General features: G+C 45.2%; 1 pseudogene; it reads left to right on the forward strand.

Moving 5' to 3' along the window:
* The first annotated feature begins 6,152 nt into the window (after positions 1 to 6,152).
* On the forward strand, positions 6,153 to 7,266 carry LOC111550532 (annotated as a pseudogene).
* The last annotated feature ends 2,211 nt before the right edge of the window (positions 7,267 to 9,477 follow it).

Raw genomic sequence — 9,477 nt, forward strand, 5'->3', positions numbered from 1 at the left:
CACACACACACACACACACAGAAACCTGCCTCCCAGGGAAGACTGTGAATCTCAATGGTGTTTCCCTACACATGGTTTCAGCATTTAAAACATCCTGCAAATGAGGCTTTTCCTGTTCTGCATGAGTGGGCTCTCCCCTTCTCCTGCATCTGACATCCCTGCCACTGCCCACTGATTGGGCAGAATGATTTGATGGGGCATTCATCAGGAGGTTTGGGTGTCCCCGATGAGTAAATCCACTTGCTGGTATGAGTTCCATACATAAAAGGGAAAGTATCACATTTTCCTCTGAATTCTTGAGGAAATTGTTCTCATATACAACACCAACCTTTGGCTGTGCGACAGAGACGGAGTGTCGTTTGCATGCCATTACCAGGCTGTAAAGTCTGGTCAGGGCTGCCTTTTCGGAGTTTCCAATCTTTTGGGATCCTGGGAGGGTCACCCTGCGGGTCAGGTTTGTTTAGTCTGGTCCGTAATGGTGTAAAGTGGCCTTGACTGTTGAGCCTCCCTAAATAATGCCCTATCTGTTTGATACTTCAGCAGTCCCTCAGAGTTGTATATATGTTTCACTTTCTAATATTCGAGGCTGAATTGGATTTCATTGTTAACAGAAGGGAAATTGTTTCTAAAAACAACCTCATCTTGCTTTGAAAGTTAGCCCAAGTTCAGAGGGCCCCTGCATTTTAAGGGGTGATCTACATTTTCTCTGGGAAAATCATAGCACATTTCTGTGTTTTTGTATGCGTGTTACTCACTCTTTGAAGCTTTTTAAAGGGATTCATCTGAACATATGTCACTTTAAAAAGCTTTGTATTAAAGTATAATGTGCATAGATAAGACAGCACATATACTAAGCATACAGTGAATTTTAACGAACCCAATACATTGTAGCAACTGACCCCAGATTAAGAAACGGAACATCGTCAGCACCCCAAAAGCACCCTCATGCCTCTCCATGGGAACATATACTATTTTAAATTTCTCTTATTTATAATTTATTCAAGGTTTTCTATATTGCACCTTATTCTGTTTTTCTCAATGGTATAACAGTCCCTGAATCATCATATACAAATAAGGGAAAAGAACTTGTTTGATCTGCTGGGTCTTAATAAACAGCACCTATCTAGAATCCTTGAATATGGCATTGTAATGTCCTATGGAGCTTTGTAAATGCATCAATATCTTGCCAAAGTGGGGTTCATTTTTATAGGAATCCTTTTAGATGCTCAGAGCTTGCTTCTTTATCTATTGTACACAAGAAAAGCCTGGTTTCACAGACGAGTCTAAATAGCATTGGTCTATCTAGCTCACATCCTAGTTTTGTGAAATATTATCTTAATTTATTTAATTTTATTTTTTTGAGACAGGGTCTTACTCTGTCACCCAGGCTGGAGTGCGGTGGTGCAATCTTGGCTCACTGCAGGCTCTACCTCCCGGTTTTAAGCAATTCTTATGCCTCAGCTTCCTGAATATCTGGGACTACAGGCATGCACCACCACGCCTGGCTAATTTTTGTATTTTTAGTGAATTCGGGGTTTGGCCATGTTGGCCAGGCTGGTTTCAAATTCCTGACCTCAAGTGATCTGCCCGCTTTGGCCTCCCAAAGTGCTGGGATTACAGGCATGGGCCACTGTGCCCAGCCCTTGTTTTGTGAAATACTATCAAACCCACTTTATGAATGTTAAGTAATTAAGTCCTTCGGCATAGAGAGAATAGTGGTGGAAGAAAGTTATTCATTGCAAACATTTTTGCTCAGAGGCTTTTAGAAGTAAATAGGTTCTCCTCCCCAATCCCACTATATTTCAGAAGGAATCTTGTTCCAAGCCCTATAAATGGACTTCTCCCCTCCTTTTTAAAAGTAGTTCAATTTCTTTCTTCCCAAGCTCCTCAGCTCCCAGAGCAGCTTTCATTACGGCAACATAAATAAAAAGTGACATAAAATTATACAGCCCTGTGTAAAGTAGTTTAAGGAAAATGTCTTTTATGGCAGATTTTATGGTTTCACCAATTAGTTATTAGATTTTCTCCATTTTTAATTCGCTGTCCTGCATGTGCGTTCTGAAAGGTTTCTTCCCCCCTTTCATCTCTTAGTAGTAACAGGGCTGGGGGGCGTTGAGCCCCTGTTTAGCTGACTTTCTTGTTTCATGAAGGCTTTCATGACAGCCTGTTGCTAGATGTGGGCAGAGCAAGTCCCCTGGGAGGGAAGCCAGTGTTGAGCCGTTCTGTGACGTGAGCAGAGTTTCACCCCACCTTGCTGTATGAACACTCAGTGTCCTGTCTCCTGCTGAGGGTAGCAGCAGGCCGGCTACAGGATCCCATCACAGCGGGTGAACCTTAAGCTGATAGATCCTGAATTTTTAGTAACTTTCCAAACATTCCTGGGGAGTGAGAATAACAGAGATTTACTGCTGCCAAAATTTAATCATGCAGAAAAAGCAAAATTTAGATCGGCATATAGATTATTTTTTAATGCGACCGCTCGACAGCGGAGAACAAGGAAGTTGAATACTCAGCGCAGCCGAGTCTAGACCGCTGCAATTTGATTCATTTAGGGGAATTGTACTAGGCTTTCGCTTTGGCTTGGGCTGGGTTGTATCTGTTTGGAAGTGCATGATGTCATCGTGTCAAGTGTGTCATAGCCAAGGCATTCTGGTATTTATGTTGACTTCAGATCTAGCCCAGAGTACATGGCAGGCTCAATTTATTGCTACTTTAACTTTGTTTAGTCATGGAGAGGCTTTATTTATGTTGGTAAATTTCAAACAGTGGCCAAAAGTAACCGCACAATGAAAAGGCCTGCCAGATTCATCATCGATAAATCACCTTGTTGCTGAGTTTCTTTAATTAAGGAAAAATTCCGTCTGTGGATCCCTGTGGTTGCTGGAAGGAAAGGAGGGTGGGGAGTACTTTGATTAATCCATCTATCAGCCTGGCTTTGGAAAGTGAGTCTCCTGTTTCTGATTGTAGCTGGGCAAAGATCTAAATAAAAATTTATCTTGTCAAAACCTATGGGCTAACTGAAAGCAAATAAAGAAGTTTTATGGCATCCACATAAAGTTAAATAAATAACGAGAAAGCGCAGTACGTCCTACGGACATTTTTCAGTACAGTACGTGGCTCTGTTCTTTGGGGAGAACTCATTAACTTAAAAAAAATTACCTTTAATGGGCCACTCGTTATCATCATCATCAAATGCTTCGCTTATCTAATGTTCCAGTGTTTAATACCTGATTAAAACCAAAGATGGGGGCTCATGGCTTGGTGCTGTTGGAACTACCCAGGATAGAACGCACGGCAGATGGGGCTTCTAAAGGGTAAAATATGGACGTTGCAGACAGCACTGCAAGTATCTGGGGGAGCTTTTAAAATGGATCCCTCTAGAAGTTAACTGACCTTCCTGAGGATGACATAGTGTTGCAGGGGGAGGGCAACAGGGTGAAGCCTTTTGTGTCTGAATGAACAAGGGACTTCATCTCTGGTTGAACTTACCTTTCATGTGGGGGCTTCTCTCTGCTAGAAAAAGTCTAGAAAAATATATTGGGATTGGAAGCCTCTTTTCACCAAATGCAGTTTAAGCAGACTTCTGTCTGGGTTTGGGCTCATGGTGGAGTCCATTTTATTTCTAGGTAAAAAAAAGTCCTTGAATCAGACAAAAGACAACAGGTAGTGATGGAGAAGGCCAATTCTTTTACTAGCACATACTTCAAAGTATTTGCTTTTCCTTTTTGGGTTATGGAAAGGAGGCTGTCTTGATACCAAGCTTCAGGATCCACCCACAGGAAAAGGCGATTTCTCAAGTGTCGAGTCTTGGCGCACGATGCATTAGGCAATCAGCCCCTGTCTGTTTGATGGACTTGTACAATAAACATGAGCTTGGGGGAATCAGGAACATTTCGAGAAGCATCTCTGGTGGAATCCTGATGCTGGAGGCCTCTACTTTGGGATGTGACATTTTTGGGTTGGCTGACTAAAGCTATTCCTGGAGATCAGCTGGTGGTTTTGCAAGTTCTTGGCTTTTTCCTGCATTCTGTCATTGTGCCTTGACTGTTTTAGTGGGGCAGGTTCCCCATGACTGAGGATGGTGGTCGTGGTGATGGTGTGAACAGTAAGACTGCCCTCTGCATCAGGTTAGGAGATGTGGGAATGAGACAGAGATGGAGGGGTAAGTTCTGACTTAATCAACTGGATCAGCCTCACTAAACCAGGTAGGTTTCAAGCATTCCCAGACACTAACCCTATTCTTGAATCTGCAATGCAATGTTGGTGATTTTAGCCTTCTGGAAGACCTTTCCTTAGGTTAGTGCGACAACAATTTGCTTAAATGTGGGACAATGTAAGGTTCTCTTGGAGTCACCTTAGTTTGCCTAATTTAGTGCATCAGAAAGGGCACTTTGATTTATCCCAGCATGGAGGTCAGAGATTAACAACAGGACAACAAGCATATACTAAACTCTTGCCATGAATGTAGCAAGTGCAGTGCAGTGTGTAGACGCCATAGAATCCTGTCATGGCCTTTGCCCTGAAGAGGCTTCTGATTTTGAAGAGGTAGGATTTATATAACTCTTAGATTGAAAGTGAGGACTCCTGCAGATGCAGTTGTAAAATGTTGTCATCTTTTCCTTCTAAGCCTGGGCTGTGGGGTTAGCTCTCCATTCCCTGGGTTGGATCTAGAGAAAGTTCCATCATTTTTCTGGCTACTCCAGGATCTTTTGTTTGCAAAAATGTTCTTAATTCAGTATTATCACAGTGGTTTTCAACCTGGCCCATCAGAATTGCCCGGGCAGCTCTTAAAAAATATTGATGCCCAGGCTACCCCCAAGACCAGTGAAATAAGAATCTTCGGTGATGAAAAAAAAAAAAGAATCTTTGAGGATGAAGCCCAGATATCAGTATTTTTAAAGCTTCCCAGGAATTCCAGATGGATAGCCAGGGTTGAGAACCACAGAAATGAAATGTGCAATTCTAGATAAATCATGAAAAATTCCAATTTTATTTAAAATGAAAACCTCTCCTGTTCTCTTTCTCTGGCCTACAATTCTGAGTTAGGGAGGAAGGCTTGGGAAGCCTTGACTTCTCACCTGACCTTACAAGTGTTTTCCTCCTAGCCAGCTTGCTCACCGATGTTGCTGACTGCTCTGAGGTTGGGGTGGGCAGGAGGGGAGGACAGCTAATGGCTGGGAGAGTCTCATGTGACAGGCATCAGTGCCACCTGACATGGCTTCTTCTGGCTGTGGGAGAAGTTTGAAGTTGATTTGCTTTGGGGACAGAAGCAAAAATTTGTGTATTCTTCGGAGATTGCCTTTCATCTCTGGGAGTCTCTTCTCTACAGTTTCTTTGGTTTTCCAGTGATCTGACACACACAGAGAGACTCTGCTGTGTCCCAGTGGCCCCCAGGAGGCCATCTTAGACAAAGTCCCTTAAGAGGGTGCCAGACCAGCTCTCCCTCAGTCATGCAGGCCCTCCTCTCCTCTCTCTGCTTTCAGCCCTGGTACCCACCCTTTCCCTTTAGGCTTATTCATCCAGCGTTCTGGCACCACCCTCTGGTACCCTACAGACTTCTGGGGACCTTGAACAAGCTCGATTGTGTCTCCCGGAGGCTCATTCCACCAGGTTTGAGGTGAGGGGAAATACCACTTTGACAGAAAACACTAGTTGTCCCCCGGTTTTTTTTCCATTTGTTCTCCTACAGTGATAGAGTGAGTTTCATCTGCAAATGTGGCTTTTCAGAATAAAGACAACATTTCTCAGTTTCCCTAGCAGCTAACCACCATGGGACTAAACTCTGATCAATGGCGTATTGAGTCCCATTGTCATGGTACTAAATTCTGATCAATGGCATATTGGGTACATGCAGTGTAGGCAACTTCCAGGAAATATCTTCAAAAGGAGATGGCGTGGCCTTCTCCTCAATCCGCTTTTTCACTGGATGGAAGGCAGTTGGCTGAGATCTTGGTTGCAGAAGTGGGAGCAGCATGTTGAGGAGGTCCGGCAGTAGGCAGGAAGCAGCCTGGGCCCCTGATTAGTCATACACATACTGACTACTGAAATGTGCATGTGTGAGAGAAAAAAACTTCCATCTTTTAAAACCCACTGTTCATTATTGGTAAAGCCTGAGTCCTGTCCTGTCTCTCTCTCTCTCCCCACTGGACAGCATGAGCTTCACCACTCGCTCCATCTTTTCCACCAACTACCAGTCCCTGGGCTCTGTCCAGGCACCCAGCTAAGACGCCCGGCCAGTCAGCAGCATGGCCAGCATCTATGCAGGTGTTGGGGGCTCTGGTTCCCAGATCTCTGTGTCTCCCTCCACCAGTTTCCGGAGTGGCATGGGGTCTGGGGCCCTGGCCGTGGGGATGGCCGGGGGTCTGGCAGGACGGGAGACATCCAGAGCAAGAAGGAGACCATGCAAAGCCTGAATGACCACCTGGCCTCCTACCTAGACAGAGTGAGGAGCCTGGAGACCAAGAATCAGAAGCTGGAGAGCAAAATCTGGGCACACCTGGAGAAGAAGGGACCCTAGGTCAGAGACTGGCCATGCGCCAGTCTGTGGAGAGCAACATCCATGGGCTCTGCAAGGTCATTGATGACACCAATGTCACTCGGCTGCAGCTGGAGACAGAGATCGAGGCTCTCAAGGAGGAGCTGCTCTTCATGAAGAAGAACCAAGAAGGGAAAATAAAAGGCCTACAAGCCCAGATTGCCAACTCTGGGTTGACTGTGGAGGTAGATGTCCCCAAATCTCAGGACCTCACCAAGATCATGGCAGACATCTGGGCCCAATATGATAAGCTGGCTCAGAAGAGCCAAGAGGAGCTGGACAAGTACTGGTTTCAGCAGATTGAGGAGAGCATCACAGTAGTCACCATGCAGTCCACCAAGGTTGGAGCTGCTTGGAGATCAACCTGGACTCCATGAGAAATCTGAAGGCCAGCTTGGAGAACGGCCTGAGGAAGGTGGAGGCCTGCTATGCCCTGCAGATGGAGCAGTTCAACAGGATCCTGCTGCACCTGGAGTCAGAGCTGGCACAGACCTGGGCCAGGGCAACAGTGCCATGCCTAGAAGTACGAGGCCCTACTGAGCATCAAGGTCAAGCTGGAGGCTGAGATTGTCATCTACCACCGCCTGATGGAAGATGGCAAGGACTTCAATCTTAGTGATGCCCTGGACAGCAGCAACTCCATGCAAACCATCCAAAAGACCACCACCCGCTGGATAGTGGATGGCAAAGTGGAGTCTGAGACCAACAACACCAAAGTTCTGAGACATTAAGTCAGCAGAACCAGGGGACCCTTTGGGGAGCAGGAGGCCAGTGAAAAGTTCAGAGGTTAAAAAAAAAAAAAAAAAAAAAAGCCAGGCACAGTGGCTTATGCCTGTAATCCCAGCACTTTGGGAGGCCGAGGCAGGTGGATCATGAGGTCAGGAGATCGAGACCATCCTGGCTAACACAGTGAAACCCCATCTCTACTAAAAGTACAAAAAAATTAGATGGGTGTGGCAGCATAGTGCACCTGTAGTCCCAGCTACTTGGGAGGCTGAGGCAGGAGAATCACTTGAACCAGGGAGGCAGAGGTTGCAGTAAGCCGGGATTGCACCACTGCATGCCAGCCTGGGCCACAGACCGAGACTCCATCTCAAAACAAACAAACAAACAAATAACCTACAAGCAAATCCACTATTGTTATGGGTTGTCTGACACAACTGAACCTAATACTAAGTAATTCAGAATTTTGTCTTGAAATGGAGTGCTAAGCATTAGCTTGGGAAGGTGATAGGCTGCAGAAACATAGATGTTGCAGAATAGGAAGAGGGTCATCCCCATTAGATGGTAGCAAAAAACATTGGGTAAAATTGCATCTGCTACACCTCAAAAGGCAGACCATGTGTTAGTGAAAATGGTAGAAAAAGCCTAGAATGTTGGTGGTCAGGCAGCTTTTTGCTGCTTTTAGCAAAGTCCTACAGGAGAGAGTTGAATTCAGCTGAGAGCTAGTTAGTCTACAAGCGGATGTGGAAGGAAACGTCGCTTTGCTAAGGGAGGCACTCTGGGATGCAGCCTGCACTCTAACTTGACTGAGAGTCTAGCAATTTGGAAGTGTTTGAAGTGTTAATCAAGCTGACTGTGTCTGTACCCCAACTTGAACCTGCCCCAAGAGGTGGCTGCAAAATGACAGCCTCGCTGACATGTAGCACTGTGGCCCCAAATCCTCTTCAAGCAACTTACTTTACGAGTTCTCTGCCATCATGGGAATCAGCTTAGCTGGTTGCAAAAATCAAATCTTACCAAACTTTTGTTTCAGTAGCTACTATGTTAAGAGAGAGAGACAGGTGTGGCCAAACACTGGCCAGTAAGTAAAAAACCTGAGACTTTAGGCTTAAAAGCTGTGTCTAGATGACATTGTTGTCTGTGGTTTTTCACACATGGAAACAGATAAACTGGAAGCCTACTAAAATTTTGAGGGAATCATATTGGAAACAAAAAACCCCGTGAGCAGCATTCTGTAGAGTAATGCCTGTGTTCCAGAGACTGCATTAGCAGGAAGAGTGTGTGTGTGAAAGGAGATTGTGTGTGCCCTCCAAGGCCCATTTCAGATGTGGTCAAGAGGATGATGGATAAAGGAGAAACTTCCAGAAGGTAAAGCCAGGGCCAGTGGACAAGGGAATTATTCTCAGAAAGGAGAGTGAGAAGCTGCCAGAGCGTCCCACCAAGGAAATGACTTCACTATCAAGGACAGGAGCCTTTGCTATTCCTGCCCAGTGGGATATGTTAATAGTTATGGGCCAGTGACTTCTGGGCATTTCCCCTTCTCCCCATTTCCAAATGGGAGTCTTTAGAAATTGTTGTTATCTTGTTTCTTCTCTACCATTTTAATTTTAGGTATGTGATGGGAAGATAACTCACTATTAGCATATAGATCACCTGACCACTGAGAGCTGCATCTGGGCCTGAGGGAGAGGACTGGGCACCAGTCATACACTCTGGATTTAAGCTGAATGCAGTTACTGATTGGGTTATTGCCTTCCTTTATGGAAAGGATGGGTATGTTCTATGTATTTCAAGATGGGTGCACATGGGCATTTTTAGGGTTAAAGAGGTGGATTGTAGGGCTAGGCACAGTGACTCATATCTGTAATCTCAGAACTTTGGGAGGCCAAGGAGAGAGGATTGCTTGAGTCCAGGAGTTTGAGACCAGCTTGGGCAACATAGTGAGATCCCCTCTCTACAAAAAATTAAAAAATTAACCGAGCATAGTGATGTGCACCTGTAGTTCCAGCTACTTGGGAGTCTGAGGTGGTAGGATTGTTTGAGTCTGAGAGGTTGAGGCTGAGGTGAGCAATGATTGTGCCATTGCACTTCAGCCTGGGTAACAGAGCGAGATCTTATCTCAAGGAAAACAAAAAAAAAAAAGAGGTGGATTATGGAAGAAACACCTAGTTTCCTCACTGTGTCTTCCGCAGTGATGTAGCCTTAGACTTTTGACTGGG

Source organism: Piliocolobus tephrosceles, chromosome 15 (genome assembly GCF_002776525.5).
Source record: "Piliocolobus tephrosceles isolate RC106 chromosome 15, ASM277652v3, whole genome shotgun sequence".
Lineage (NCBI taxonomy): Eukaryota > Metazoa > Chordata > Mammalia > Primates > Cercopithecidae > Piliocolobus > Piliocolobus tephrosceles.